Here is a 17070-nt window from a genome sequence, read left to right on the forward strand (position 1 = left end):
AGTCACATTATAAGATGGATGCAGCACACTGCCTATAGCAGATGTATAGAGTTCTGAATAGGTGGCTCTTATGGTATTTCTTTTTTTTTTTATTGGATACATTTCTTTATTTACATTTCAAACGTTATTTCCTTTCCCAGTTTCCTGTCCATAAGCCCCCTATCCCCTTCTCCTCTCCCAATAAGGTTGTTCCCCCCATCCATCCCACTTACCACCCCCCAACATTCCCCTGCACTGGGCTTGGCAGGACCAAGGGCTTCCCCTTCTACTGTTACCCTAACAAGGCAATTCACTGCTACATATGCAGTTGGAGCCCAGGGTCAGTTCATGTTTAGTCTTTGGGTAGTGGTTTAGTCCCTGTAAGCTCTATTTGGTTGGCATTATTGTTCTTATGGGGTTGCAAGCCCCTTCATTTCTTTCAATTCTTCCTCTAATTTCCCCAAAGGAGGTTCTCAGTTCAGTGGTTTGCTGCTAGCATTGACCTCTGCATTGGACATGCTCTGGTTGTGTCTCTCAGGAGAGATCTATATCTGGTCCCTTTCAGCATGCACTTCTTAGCTTCATCAATCTTATCTAGTTTTGGTGGTATAAATACACAGACCACATGTGGGGCAGGCTCTGAGTGGCCGTTTCATCAGTCTCTGCTCTAAACTTTGCCTTCACAGCTCCTCCGATGGATATTTTTGTTCCCACTTTTAAAAAGGAATGGAAGTGTCTGCAGTTTGGTCATCCTTTTTCTTGAGCTTCCTGTGGCCTGTGGATTGCATCTTGGATAATTCTAGCTTTTGGGCTAATATCCACTTATTAATGAGTCCATACCATGTGTGTTTTTCTGTGATTGGATGACATCTCTCAGGATGATATTTTCTAGTTCATTCCATTTGCCTATGAATTTCATGAAGTCATTGTTTTTGATAGCTGAATAGTTCTCCATTGTGTAGATGTGCCAAATTATTTTAATTCAATCCTCTGTTGAAGGACATCTGGGTTCTTTCCAGCTTCTCGCTATTATAAAGAAGACTGATATGAACATAGTGGAGCAGGGGTCCTTAATGTATATTGAAGCATGTTTTGGAGAGGCATAGCCAGATCCTCAGGTAGTGGAATATCCAGTTTGTCGATTCTTGATCTTAGAGCAAAAGCCATTGGTGTTTTGTTCAGGAAAATTTCCCTAGTGCCTATGCGATCGAGACTCTTCCCAACATTTTTTTCTTTAAGTTTGAATGTACGTGGTTTGATGTGGAGGTTCTTCATCAACTCGGACTTAAGCTTTGTACACAGTGATAAGAATGGATTAATTTGCATTCTTCCAGTTGAACCAGCACCATTTGTTGAAAATGCTATCTTTTTTCCCATTGGATGGCTTTAGCTCCTTTGTCAAAGATCAAGTGACCATAGGTTTGTGGGTTCATTTCTAGGTCTTCAATTCTATTCTACTGGTCAATCTGCCTGTCTCTGTACCAATACCATACAGTTTTTATGACTATTGTTCTGTAATACTGCTTGAGGTCAGGTATGGTGATTCCCCCAGAAGTTCTTTTGTTTCTGAGTATAGTTTTCCCTATACTGGGTTTTTTGTTATTCCAAATGAATTTTCAAATTGCTCTTTCTATCTCTATGAAGAATTGAGTAGGAATTTTGACGGGGATTGCATTGAATCTGTAGATTACTTTTGGCAAAATGGCCATTTTTACTATATTAATCCTGCCCATCCATGAGCATGAGAGATCTTTCCATCTTCTGAGATCTTCAATTTCTTTCTTCACAGACTTGAAGTTCTTGTCATACAGATCTTTCACTTGCTTGGTTACAGTCACACCAAGATATTTTATATTATTTGAGACTATTGTGAAGGGTGTTATTTCCCTAATTTCTTTCTCAGCTTGTTTATCCTTTGAGTAGCGCTACTGATTTGTTTGAGGAAATTTTATACCCAGACAGTTTGCTGAAGTTGTTTATCAGGCTTAGTAGTCCTCTGGTGGAACTTTTGGCATCATTAAGTATACTATCAAAGCATCTGCAAATAGTGATATTTTCACTTCTCCCCTTCCAATATGTATCCCTTTGACCTCCTTTCATTGTCTGATTGCTCTGGCTAGGACTTGTAATACTATATTGTATAAGTAGATATGAGTCTTGAAATCCTTGATCTTTCCAGGACTTTTATCATGAAGGGGTGTTGAATTTTGTCAAATGCTTTCTCAGCATCTAATGAAATGATCATGTGGCTTTTATCTTTGAGTTTGTTTATGTAGTGGATTACTTGATGGATTTCTGTATATTGAACCATCCCTGCATCCCTGGGATGAAGACTACTTCTCATGATGTCTAATAGTTTTGATGTGTTCTTGGACTCAGTTTGCAAGAATTTTATTGAGCATTTTTTCATCAATATTCATAAATCAAATAGGTCTGAATTACTCTATCTTTGTTGTATCTTTGTTTGGTTTAGGTATAAGAGTAATTGTGGCTTCATAGAAGGAATTTGGTAGTGCTCTCTCTGTTTCTATTTTGTGGAATAATTTGGACAGTATTGGTATGAGTTCTTCTATGAAGGTCTGATTGAATTCTGCCCTAAACCCATCTGGTCCTGGGATCTTTTTGGTTAGGAGACTTTTAATAACTGCTTCTATTTCTTTAGGAGTTATGGGGTTGTTTAGATGGTTTATTTGTTCCTAATTTAACTTTTGTACCTGTTATCTGTCTAGAAAATTGTCCACTTCTTTCAGATTTTCCAGTTTTGTTGAATATAGACTTTTGTAGGAAGTAGGACCTGATCATTTTTTGAATTTCCTCAGATTCTCTTGTCTCCCTTTTCATTTCTGATTTTGTTTTTAATTTTGATTCACTCTCTGTGACCTCTGCTTACTCTGACTAAGGTTTTATCTATCCTGTTGATTTTCTCAATGAACCAGCTCCTGGTTTTGTTGATTCTTTGCATAGTCCTTTTTGTTTCTACTTGGTTGATATCATCCCTGAGTTTGATTATTTCCTGTCTTCCATTCCTCTTGGCTGTATTCATTTCTTTTTTTTTCTAGACATTTAGGTGTGCTGTCAAGCTGATGATGTATGCTCTCTCCCATTTCTCTTTGTAGGCATTCAGAGCTATAAGTTTTCCTCTTAGCACTGCTTTCATTGTGTCCCTTAAGTTTGGGTATGTTGTATTTTCTTTTTCAGTAAATTCTAAGAAGTCTTTAACTTATTTCTTTATTTCTTCTTTGACCAAGATATCATCGAGTAAAGTGTTGTTCAACTTCCATGTAAGGTTTCTTTTCTGAATATAGGTACCCTTGCATTTGGAGCACAGACATTTAAGATTGAGAGCTCATTTTGGTGGATTTTTCCTTTGATGAATATGAAGTGTTCTTCCTTATCTTTTTGGATGACTTTTGGTTTAAGTCAATTTTATTAGATATTAGAATGGCAACTCCAGCTTGTTTCATCAGACCATTTGCTTAGAAAGTTGTTTTCCAGCCTTCTACTCTGAAGTAATGTCTGTCTTTGTCTCTGATGTGTGTTGCCTGTATGCAGCAAAATGCTGTGTCCTCTTTACATATCCAGTCTGTTAGTCTATGTCTGTTTATTGGGGAATTGAGTCTGATGATGTTGAGAGATATTAAGGAATAGTGATTGTTGCTCCCTGTTATTTTTGTTGTTAGAGGTGGAATTATGTTTGTGTGTCTCTCTTCTTTTGGTTTCCTTACAAGGAGATTTCATTCTTGCTTTTTGTAGGGCATAGTTTGTGTTGGAGTTTTTCATCTATTATACTTTGTAAGGCTGGAGTTTTAGGAAGATATTGTGTAAATTGAGTTTTGTCATGGAATATCTTGGTTTCTTCATCTATGTTAATTGAGAATTTTGCTGTACATAACAGCCCGGGCTGACATTTGTGTTCTCTTAAGGTCTGTATGACATCTGTCCTGGATCTTCTGGCTTTTATAGTCTCTGTTGAGATGTCTTGTGTAATTCTGACAGGTCTCCCTTTATGTGTTACTTGACTTTTTTTCCTTACTGCTTTTAATATCCTTTCTTTGTTTTGTGCATTTGGTGTTTTGACTGTTATGTGACGGGAGGAAATTCTCTTCTGGTCCAATCTATTTGAAGTTCTGTAGGCTTCTTGTATGTTTATGGGCATCTCCTTCTTTAGGTTATGGAAGTTTTCTTCTATAATTTTGTTGATGATATTTACTGGCCCTTTAAGTTGGGAGTCTTCACTCCCTTCTATACCCATTGTCCTTAGCTTTGATCTTCTCATTGTGTCCTGGATTTCCTGTATGTTTGGGCTAGGAGCTTTTTTCATTTTATGTTATCTTTGACAGTTGTGTCGATGTTTTCTATGGTATCTTCAGCCTCTGAGATTTTCTCTTCTATCTCTTATATTCTGTTCGTGATGCTTGCATCTATGACTCCTCTTCTCTTCCTTAAGTTTTCTATCTCCAGGGTTCTCTCCCTTTGTACTTTCTTTATTTTTTCTATTTTCATTTTTAAATGCTGGACATTTGTTCAATTCCTTCACCTGTTTGGTTGTGTTTTCCTGTAGTTCTTTCAGAGATTTTTGTGTTTCCTTTTTAAGGGCTTCTACTTCATTACTTGTATTGTCCTGCATTTCTTTAAGGGAGTTTTTTTATGTCCTTGTTAAAGTCCTCCCTTATCATAAAATGCGATTTTAAATCTAAATCTTGCTTTTTCATTGTGTTGGGATATCCAATCTTTTCTTTGGTGGGAGAACTGGGCTCTGATGATGCCAAGTAGTCTTGGTTTCTGTTGCTTAGGTTCCTGTGCTTGCCTCTCACTATTTGGTTGTCTCTGGTGTTATCTTGTCTTGCTGTTTCTGACAGTAGCTTGACCCTCCTGTAGTCAGCTGTTTCAGCACTCAGGTAGAACTGTTTTCATGTTTGCTCTCAGCTGTTTCTAGGAACAGGTGCTCTGTTCTCAGGTGTGTAGGTGCTCCTGGTGAGTGTCTTTCAGCTCTCAGCTTATGCAAGAATCAGACTGATCCTGCCCCTGACTGCTCTTATGTCTTCGTGCCCAGGGGGCACAGGTGACACTAAGCGATTCCCTCTTGGGTTGGGAATGTGGACAGATGTTTCTCAGGAGTGTATGCCCTTTTGATGGTCCAGCTCTGTCTTCCACGGGATTTGGGTGCAGGGAGCTGTTTGAGTGGTTCAGTTCAATTCTATGCACAGACCAGAACCATAGGTACCAGCAGCTGACTGTTCTTATATTTCTACATCCAGAGGCACTATGCAGTTTCCTTTTGGACCAAGGATGTAGGCAAAGTTGGGCAGAAGTGGCAATCTGTTCTGCAGTCTCAGGATGGTCTGCACTTGTGGGTCTCTTATGGTATTTCTATTTTCATTTTCCTGAGAGGATTCTACTTTGGGTTTTTTTTTTTTTCTTTTTCTTTTTTTTTTTTTTTTTTTTTTTTCTTTTCTTTCTTTTTTTTTTTTTTTTGTAGATGAACTAGTTTATATTCCCACCCACAGTAGTTTTCAGAATAAGAATACAAATGACGGACAAACATTTTAAAATCATTCAACATTTATAGTCATAGATAAATTCAAATGAAAACTACTTTAAGATTCCATCTCACCCCAGTCAGAATGGTCAATGTCAGAAAAACCAATGCCAACAATGCTGTGGAAGGTATGAAGAAAGAGAAGTTTCCTAGTTTTCTGAGACTTGTTGCAGATTATAATTGCAGCAACCTTATATGAAAGTTGAGAAGATTTGAAATTTAAAAGTGCAGAATAATAAATGAGACTGGTAGAGCAGAGTAGAGTGTGGCTGCTTAACTTTCCTACATGGGGCCAGGTAAACTCCATCTATACCTGTCTTTGTCTCCTGTCTATCTCTGGACATATTGAACTTGGGATCATATCTCACAGATATTTCTTGAATCCTCAGTATATTAAACATTGTAACAAAGAAAATTTCCAGGAAATAATAAGAAAGAAGAAAAGGGCATCTAGGTGTCTCCAATTGTGAATGCCATTCTCCAAGACTTCCTTTGTATTTCTGTCTGTGCACTTCTGAAAATTGTATGCTCAACTTTCTAAATTTTTTCTTTATCTCTGTCTCTGTCTCTGTTTCTCTCTCCAACACTCTGACGAGTCTCACTTAAAACACTCGATAGTGTGCTAATATCTGTTTCTCTAAACAGGTATTTTGATTAAGGTAAGAAATGGATGAATGCAGAAAAATGATTCCTCCTACTCCCTAAGGCCCTACTGAATCATGGATCTTAGATGAAATTTAGCGCATTATATTCTAAGTTAGATTTGAAGATGTGTATGTGGCACAGTTAAAAATCATCTCTATTCAGTTTTTCTTGTTTCACTTTGCAATATCTGTAGGCACAGCTGGAATCTACAATCATGTGTTTAGAAGGCAGAAAATACTAAATTGATGTAAGCACATCCTATATTCTCATTATTTTTGAAAGGTCAGAAATTATTCTAGTTTCTTGGCATTTCAGATCATAGCAACTCTTTTAGAATGAAAAGCCATTCAAAGTCTTTTTTTTGGACTTATGGAATGACCATTTATATCTAAAATTTTATACTGTTTTTTTTTTTGAAACAAACTGAGCATATTGTTTTCTTATCTCAAAGGTCAGACTTTGGATCTAATCATTTCTCTCTACTTTCTACATATATTGACTTATCCACTTTTTGTTTTCACTGACCCTTTCTCATATCTAATCAATTTAAAGATAGTCTATGATTGCATTTGGATAATATTAAGGATCATTTAAAAAATTTAGATAATTCTCTATGTCTTACATATTTAGTTTCATGAAGAAAGTGCATTTAGTTCATGCAAATAGGACGTGTTTGTTAATCAAAGCTCCAAAATGTTTTGTAAATGTACCCAATTTCTTATAGATTTGTAAGACTGAGGAAGATTTGAATTCGGAACATTTTTAAACCACTTTTTTTCCTTTGCTAAGTGATTTTGCTTATTTGTTAGTTTGGTGTGGAAAGCATTTGCTATGTCTACTAACCTACCATGTTCTTTAGTTGTCCTTATTTAACTTGTACTTTTTCATGGTATATACTCATGGCCAACAATTTTATAGAAGATAGTCCTCCTCAGCAGTGACAAAGGTGTTTGTGCTTAAATAAAGTTTAATCTAAATGCAATTAATTAGATATTTCTACTTATAGAAATTTCAGCAACTTGAATGGTTTTACATTCATTTCTACTTGAGTTCATAATTTCCTGAATGTTAGTTGATCATAGTTGAGATGTGATTCTTCCCAAGGAAATTCACAGATGCATGGGGTACAGACACATTATCCTAAGCAACACACAACTCCCCAGTCTATTGTATTAATTTTAAAAAATAAAATCTGGAGGTGGGTTTGCTACTTGCCTTAATGGATTATGTTCTTGAATGCAAGAACTGTACTAGCCTTTATATTTTATGTGACTTAATCAGCACTATAGGTAGCCACTGATTAAAGTTCATTCAGTTAATCCCAAGTTATTACTTACTAAACTCTATATTTTGTCTTAGCTGCTCCAGACCCAGAGGGTTGTCAAATGGGCCATGCTCTCCTTCACATGGCAGCCATACCTCTCTGTCTTGCACTGTTCTCAGTGATGGCATCTCTCCTCTCCTCCATGCTCTCCCCACATGGTGCATCTCTTCCTTCCTTCTCTTCTCCTGGTCCCAAGACCACGAATCCTAAAGTCCCACCTGTGTCTGCCTTGCCTAGTAATTGGCTGCAGGCATTTTTATTTACCAATCAGATCCAACTGGTGGCAGGTTCCCAGAAACAAAGTATTTTGGGGAACATTCTTAACACTAGAAGACAAGAAGCTACACTAATCAACTACAAAAAGCTCATTGCTCTCTTCCTTTTTCAATAAAGTCACTAGGGGAAAAGAAGCAGCTCTTCTGTATTCATGGACATTGTTTTATTTTTCTTTCATTAGATATTTTATTTATTTATATTTCAAATGTTAACTCCTCTGGAAGTCACCTATCCCATGCCCCCTCCCCCTGCAAGTATGAGGGTGCTCTCCTATCCACCTAACCACTCTCTCTCCTCCCCACTGTGGAATTCCCCTACATGGGGTTCTAAAGCCTTCATAGGACCAAGGGTCTCAGCTCCCATTGGTGACTGACAAGGCCATCTTCTGCTACATATGCTGCTGGAGCTATGGGTCTGGTCACTCCATGTGCATACTTTGGTTGGTGGGATTACATGGTGGTACAACCACTCTGGAAATCAGTCTGGCAGTTTCTCAGAAAATTGGACTTAAGGACCCAGATATACCACTCCTGGGAACATAATATAAAGATGCTTTAACATATAACAAGGACACATGTTCCACTATGTTCATAGCAGCCTTATTTATAATAGCCAGAAGTTAGAAAGAACTCAGATGTCCTTCAATGGAGAAACGGATACAGAAAATATTGTCCATTTACACAATGGAGTACTATTCAACTATTAAAAACAATGACTTCATGAAATTCTTAGACAAATGGATGGATTTAGAAAGTATCATCCTGACTGAGGTAACTCAATCACAAAAGAATGTACATGGTATGTACTCACTAATAAGTAGATTTAGCCCAAATGCTCAGAATACCCAAGATAAAATTTACAGACCACATGAAGCTCAAGAAGGAGGAAAACCAAAGTGTGAATGCTACAATCCTTCTTAGAAGGGGAAACAAAATACAGGAAGAAATATGGAGACAAAATGTGGAGCAGATACTGAAGGAAAGGCCATCCAGAGACTGCCCCACCTGGAGTCCATCCCATATACAGTCAGCAAACCCATACTCTATTGCAGATGCCAAGAAAAGCATGTTGACAGGAGCCTGTATACCTGTCACCTGGGAGGTTCTGCCAGAGCATGACAAATACAGTGGCAGATGCTCACAGCCAACCATTGAAGTGTGAACAGGTTCCCCAATTGAGGAGTTAGAGAAAGGACTGAAATAGCTGAAGGGGTTTGAAACCCTATAAAAAGAACAACAATACCAACCAACCAGATGCCCCAGATCTCCCTGGGACTAATCCATGGGCATTGTTAATGACAGAAGAGAATATCTTACTGAGATAACACTATGGAAAGTAGTATATGTACAGGGTTTTTGAGAGCAAGAAGATGCAATGAAATAAACTCTAAACAAAACAGTTAAGTTTCTAGGCATGGGATGCCATGTAAGGACTAGAAAATAAATGCAAGTGTATATGCTAGGCCTTCTTTTAAAAACTATATTCTATAAGCCTTAATGTTACATGGGGAAACTCTCATACATTGTTTACATGTTGCTTTATTTTCAACTTCTTTTTTTTTTAAAAACTTTCAATATTCTATAAGCCCCTAATCCTCCTTAATTTATGTTGTTCCCCTCCCCACCCTGACCCCATTGGGAAAATCTTCATGGGGGGTTCAGTCTTAGCATGCTTGAATTTAGATGCATAGAACACATGAAACTCAAGATAGATGATCAAAATGTGAATACTTCAATCCTTCTTTAAAAGGGGGAACAAGAATACCCTTGGCAGGGAATAGAGAGGCAAAGATTAAAACAGACAAAGAAGGAACATCCATTCAGAAACTGCATCTTTTATTATTTTTGTATTAGTTCATTACTTACAATATTCATCCCATGCCTGAAGAGTGTTATCTTCTGGGATGGAAGACTTTAAAAGAAAAGCAAGTGTAGGGGACTAGGAGAATACAAAATAAACTCTTTTAAACAGAGTAAATAAAAAATACATATTTAAATGAAAATGCACTCTGTACTCAGAGTATTTGCTATGGAAAAAGAATGAGAAACAGAATAAAACATCACAAATGAAGCCACAATGCTTAGTATTTCTGTTTTCTCATTTTAATGAGACAACTTCTTTGGTACTAGACCATTATTCTTCATAGAATATTTTCCAGTTAGCATTGTGGTAACAAAATCAATTTGATTGCACATACTCTTGTATGATTGAAGTGGCTTTGCTCTGCATAATGCTCTTTCTTTACTCTTGGGGTTGATTTAAAAAATAGAGAGGTTATATGATTGCCTTCCTATCCATAGCTTTCTCTGTAGACAATTAACAATTAAAATATTAAAGTGAGCTAATTATATAATTTATTATTAAATATCACCAGAAAAGAAGATAAAAATATACTAGGGAATTTAACAGCTTTTCCTAAAAACATTCAGGCTTTTCATAATAAATAATATAATTCAAATTTTAACTGAACTGAGGTCACACTGAGCATTCAAAAATACCTTCTTAATACCATTTGTATATTTCATGTTTTTAAAAATCAATTCATATTTTAGCCTTTGTGTCACAATGGGAAAAATTAATGAAGCTGTCTCTGCTTCCCCCTCCCTCTCACCTTTGCTTAAATAATATAACCTGACAATGAGCTACCCATTTTAGTTAGGGTTTGTATTGCTGTGAAGAGGCACTCTGATGACTACAACAACTCTTATAAAGACATTCAATTGAGCTTAGCTTACAGTTTAGAGATTTAGTCCATTGTCACCGTGGTGGGAGGCATGATGAGAAACATATTGGCATATAGGCAGCCATGGTGCTGGAGAGGCATCTGAGAGTTCCACATCTGGATCAGCAGGCAGCAAGAAGTGAGTGAGAGACTTTACCTGGCTGAAGCATATGAGTCCTCAATGTCTCATAAGCTCAAATCAAACAGATATTGCTACTTTCTGTGGTTCTATGGGGGGCATTTTTATTCAAACTACCACACCTTCTTAGGCTCAGTTCCTTAATGTGCCTTCTCCCCCACAAATGCAAACTGACCTGAGTGACTTCCCTTTCTGTTCAATTTAAATGTTGTGAAGTTTCATCAGCTTATGAGATTCATGGAAGAATGTAGAACGTCATCTGTGTTCTTGTAACTTAAAGAAAGACTATTCACTGTATTTATTATTCGAATCAATTTCCCTCTCCTCTCCTTCCCTCTCCTCTCCCCTCCCTTCCTCTCCTCTCCTTCTTGTCTATTCTCTCCTCACATCCCTTCCTTTTTCTACTCTCATTTTCTATTTGAAGACAATATCTCATGTATTGCTCGCTGGTCATTGTATAACTGAAGATGATGTTGAACTCTTAATTCTCCAATGTCTAACTCCAAAGTGCTGGGATTACAGACATGTGCCTTTGTGCATAGTTTATAGGGTACTGGGGATAATCTCAGGATTTAGTGTATCGTAGGTAAATATCTATGACATGAGCTACATTTCCAACTCTTACTTGATGTTTACAAAGAGCTTTGGGTAGTTTATCTCCAGAAAAGTTCAAGTTGATTTGTATTATCAATAAGCACCAAAATATATAAATCTATCACCCTGATTCTAGCTTTTCTTCCAGCTTATTCACATTACCCCAACAGAACATTTGAGTGATGTCCCAAAAATTTCCAAAAGCAAGTTTTGTCACTAGGCAGTCGATTTCATGTTTTCTTGTCACTTCTTTGATGAGTTGTGTGATTTTGAGATAATTTATAAAATACAGTATATGGCAGGATCATCACCCAGTGCTGATTGCGAATGCACACATTTTCAATCTCTACACATCACAGTTTTCATGTCAAACATGCTATGAAAGAAGTCATGCAACTTTCCAAATTCCTGTCCTGTAGATGGCAATGTTGCACTTGAAAAATAAACAAATACAAGCTCACAGATAAGCCTATCTTCCCAGTGTAGTCTTGTTTAAAACCCAGTGAGCAGGAGCTGCAATGCCATTTCAAGGTACACTGTTCAGAAAAAGTGTGCCAGATGCAGGTCTCTTTGGATGAGCGTCTGTATGTAGTAAGGTACATATCTGTAAGTGCCAGCATTAAAGGCTTCATGGTCCCAAATGTTGTTTCTGTAACTGATTTTTCCTTTCATGGGATTGCGATTGTCTTGATGTTGCTGTATTTTCAGGTCTGCTCAGAAGACCATTCACATTACAGAGATAGAATACGCATCACTAAGCCCATGGTCCTTTTCCTCATTTATATATTGTTTTCTTTTCCTATCCATTCAATGAGCCATCATGGATGCAAAAATAGAAATTGCCCATACATGAATGTCCTGTGGCCCTTTCCACGGTGTTGAAGAACAGTCTAGCCTTCTCTTTGCCAGTGACTCAGGGAGTCTACTCCCTCAAAGAACTCCTTATGATTCTTAGTCAGTGAAAGTAATTTACAAAGAAGATGCCAGAGTCAAATGAGAAAGTTTTAATTAAAACCCAAACCCCCAATAAGGGAGATATGCTAAATCACTTCCTTATAAATTGAGACTATTTTTAAATACACATGAAGATACACAATGAACAATAATAAGGAGATGTAAACTTAGAAGAATCTCATCTTTAGAAACCTAGTATTTTTTTTTTTTAATTTGGACTTGGTGGTATTCATTTTTCTATCAGCAGAGAATGGAGGCACATAGAGAAACAAAACAATACTCACATTCTGGTCCATTTTTTTTCTCTGCAATCAGGAAAACCCTTGCAGGATGGTTATTGTTCAGAATCATATTTTCTTGACATATTTAATCCAGACAAGATGTAATTATATGCTTCCGGATAAGAATGAGAGACTGAGAACAAAAATAAGACTTGAATATAAAAAGAATTTTAAAATGTATCTTTTAAATTTTAAAATAATATTAGATCAGGTGAGCATGAGCCTGGTAATCCTTACAACATGCCTTTAGTTGCTGACTATTAAGATAAGCTGACCGAAATATCTATTTTCCGCTGCATTGTATACATGAGCTCTGGATTTTTTCCTTTATTTATCTATTTACCAAACAGAATCAGGAAGATGTTCAGTGCATGGGAAGGTAGATGGGAGCTTGCCATCCCTGAGAGGATTGTTGACTATAACACATAGGGCCTCAGAACTTGAGAAAAAAACCACTTGATTGTGATAAAGCTCAATTTTTATCTTTAAAATATAAAACTGACCATATATCTCTTTGGCTATAAGGAGTTATTCAGCAAAATAATTAACAACCAGCCTCCCCAGTAAATAACCTTTTATCTCACCACTCCTCACTTCAAGTAAATAATAAATTTAAAAAAATAAATATTTAATAAATTTTGATTGAATGACTATTGAAAAATGAATAAATTACTGAAAAATATTTCTTATGACACTGGTATAAGAATATTGTTTTCCAATTTCAATTTAAGAATTGAATACAAGGTAAGGCACTATGTCTTAATGGTCTGTGCTTAAAGCCTGTAAAGGAAGCAGCAAAACAAAGTTAAGTCTTCAAAACATTATCCTAGTGTGCTAAGAAGAATCATAGGTTTTATAGTGCGGTCCACTCCACTTACAGAGCTATGCAATTATTTTATTACTTTTATTCTTCTACATTCAGTCATTAGCCCTGTTCTGGTTCACCCTCCCACAGTTCCTCATCCTTTTGTCCCACCCATTTCAAAGAGGATGTCCCTACTCTCTACTCCCACCACTAGGCTTCCCCACTCCTGGGGTCTCAAGTCTCTCAAGGGTTAGGAAGGGCTTCTCTCACTGAGCCAAGACCAGGCAGTCCTCTGCTTATATGTATCTGGGGCATGGACCAGCTCTTGTATGCTGCCTGGATGGTGGCTCAGTGTCTGAGAGATCTTGGGGATCTGGGTTAGTTGAGGCTTCTCATCTTCCTATGGTGTCACCCTCCTCCTCAGCTTCTTGCAGCCTTTCCCTAATTCAACCACAGCAGTCCCAAACATCAGTCTATTGGTTAGTTGTAAGTATCAGAGTTTGTCTCAGTCAGATGCTTGTTAGGCCTTTCAGAGGACAGCCATGCTAGCTAGGCTCTTGTATGTAAGAACACCATAGTAATAGAGTGAGGCCTTAGGGCCTCCCCTTGAGATGGATTCCAAGTTGGGATAGTCACTGGACCTCCTTTCCCTCAGAATCTCCTTCACTTTGTCCCTTCAGTTCTTTGAGATAGGAACAATTCTGGATCAGAGTCTTTGACTGTGGATGTTAACCCCATCCCTTTACTTGATGCCTGCCTTTCTGCTCGAGGTAAACCCTACAAGTCCCCTCTTCCCATCTGTTGAGCATTTCATCTAAGGTTCTTTCCTTTGTGTCCTGAGAATTTCTCTACGTTCTTCATAAGATCTGATACACTTTTCTGACACCCCCCACTGCTACCTGCACACATGCACCCATATGTAAATGTACATACACATAAAATCATAAAACTACAAAAGAATATATGGATGCTTCTCTTTTTAAAACATTCACATTTACCGAATATTAAGCTAAACTGATATAAATGTTATAGAAGGAATTAAGTTATGTCTATATACTTACCTTTTCTTCCAATGTGCTTTGTGAATGATATCCAGGAAAGAATAATGCATTTGGATTTCAACTTTTAAGGCAAAATAAGAGAGTGAACTTCAGATTTTAGCAAATAACATTTTACATACCTGTCTCTTGTCTACAGTTAATGAAAGTTTCTAGCAAGAAGATGTACCTTCAGACTCAACCTTCTTTATGGTGGATTAGTATATTAGAAATGCAATCATTGTGAAGAGTTTGGAAGGTTGCAGGACCATAGCCTAATAAGAATTTATTATGGGATATCTATAGGCCCTTTTATTGCAGTTTCATACCTGCATCTCTGTAAAAACTACCATTCTGTGACTAAGATAAACATCTTTTGAAATGTATTAACAAAACCAAAGGATTTACCAACCAAAAAGCTAAGTGTGTCATCAGGAAGCATCTGAGGCCTACAGCTTTCTCCACCTGGCTGTAACCTGCCCCTGATGTTTTTGTCAATATATTTGAAAAGTATCTTGTTTTATGATTTTCATTGTTCTGTTACTATAAAAACATAAAATTCCTTCCATGTTGGAACAGGGAATTAGCAGTGACCTCAGTTTGTATTCTCAGGCCTTGGTTACCTATATTTGGCTCCAATTTAAACTATTTCTCATTATCTTTTGCAAAGTTGCAAAAATACAGGAACTATTAATGAAGAATGAATGGATGAATGATAGGAGGAATTTTGCTTTGTCTTATTGTGTCTTGTTTTGTCCTGAGTTAATGTTGTTTTCTGGAGCCTTGCTCTTTACTGATGAGGAAATGGAGGAGAAGATCTGGGTGAAAAGGGAAGTGGATAGAATCTGGGAGGAGAGGATGAAGGGGAAACTATGGTCAGAAGGTATTGTATGAGAGAAGAATCTATTTTCAATTAAAATAGATCAATGTATCTATCAGATAATCTATCTATCAGATATATGTCAGTATGCTAACTTATATGATTTGTCTTTCTATGGTTACCTTGCCTTATAATATAAATGCAATTATCATCAGTATTAACCATATTTTAAAGAATACCTGATTGCTATAGTTCCTATAAAATTAGTTCTCTCTTTCTAGCCAGGAGGTTGAGTGCTTGACTTTGAACCAATGCTGCTTGAATAGCATCATAGCTTAGAGACTTGCCACTTGAAATACTAGATACTCATTTTTTTTCTAGAAATCACCTTTTGTAGAACCTTCATCAAAATTTAGCTGAGTCTTCTCAAGCCAACATAGATTTATTTTGTGGTCCGTCTGGTCCTGCTACATATTTAAATTCTAAATTCTATACCCCAAGATCTGGTTGCTCCAAGATCAGTGAATTCTAACATACACAATCCTTTTTAAAATAAACTTTGCTCCCCAATTTAAAGTTAATTGGTCAATAAAATGCTAGAGCCTGCGATTGGGAAGTAGGGAGAGAAAGATGGGACTTGAGGATCAAGTGAGGAGACTCAGGAGAGACCAGAGGGGTTGGGGAAGAGGATGGAGAGAGGAGAAGATCTCCACGAAGCTGGATGGATTGTGAGCTTGTGTCCAGGAGAAGTGGACCCTGAGCATAACCCGGGTGAGAGTGAAACAGCAAGGAACAGGGACATATGGCAGGGATGTAAGTTAGGTCAAGATCTGTCTCATGTAGGCTTACAGATTGTAAATAAAATACCAAGTTTGTTTGTCCTTTATATGGGATAGCTAGAATATATAACAACTCATTTTGCAATTCTTAGTCTGGCATATATTTATTTCTCTGGTTATATTTTGGATGACTACGCTTCTTGATTTTCTTGTCTGGACATGCTGTATTTGAAAAGATTTCTCCATCACTAGTATGAATATAGTTCCTGAAAGAACCAATTTGCTTAATACAATTAACAAAAAACACTTACTTTTGCATGCTGTAGTCATGGAAATATTTTATGTAGAAATAATTTAAAGAATATTTGTGACTTAAAAGTTTTCATCTTATTCTGCATTCATCTTATAAGCACAAAGAACAAGAATCACATAAGCTTGAGTTTATTTTTCTGCTTCACTTTAGAATTTTCATTGTTAGATATCTTAAATATTATGTGTTAATTTTCATTAATGATTGGAAATAATAGGATCTCTATTTTGTTCATTAAATTAAAAACTACTGTTGAGGTTTTCCAACCATTTTTTAATTTAAATTTCTTGTTCAAATTCTTCATGACAAATAACCTTAAGAGCTGAGAACTCCCCAGTGAATTTACAGAAGATGAGAGATATATAATTATTTGTGCTGTGTTTTAACCTCAGTTGCTAAGATTGTAGTGTTAACATTCAAAATTGCTAATTCTATTTTTTCCTAGTCATGAAGTTGTATCATTTTTCTTATTAACTCTCTTAGTACAGATTTTTTTCTAAAAAATGATCACAAACTAAGTTGTTTTGTGTTTATTTATATACTTAATTTAAAATTCTTCAACTATTTTCTGAATATAAAATTGTTACAACAAAGGTCCACAAGAAATGCAAGTATAAAGAAGTACTGTAAAGAGTTAATTTTTCCCTAGTACATGTAGGAATAGTTTCCTTCCAAAAATTATATTTAGTGTGCAATTGGCAGATTTTTTTGTTATTTTTCATTCTTGATTCATGAATATTATGGTTTTATAATGACTTTCTATAACTTCACATTTTAAAATGAAATTAAATATTTTAGGATATATTTGATTTTGATTCATATTTATTTGGGCCTTGATTGTGCTGCGTCGGTGTATCCTCCAATAA

General features: G+C 36.5%; 1 pseudogene; it reads left to right on the plus strand.

Annotated features, from left to right (window-relative positions):
- The first annotated feature begins 15804 nt into the window (after positions 1 to 15804).
- Positions 15805 to 17070, plus strand: part of LOC116895938 — a 109934-nt pseudogene continuing 108668 nt past the window's right edge.

This window comes from Rattus rattus, chromosome 3 (genome assembly GCF_011064425.1).
Source record: "Rattus rattus isolate New Zealand chromosome 3, Rrattus_CSIRO_v1, whole genome shotgun sequence".
In the NCBI taxonomy this organism is placed as follows: Eukaryota; Metazoa; Chordata; class Mammalia; order Rodentia; family Muridae; genus Rattus; species Rattus rattus.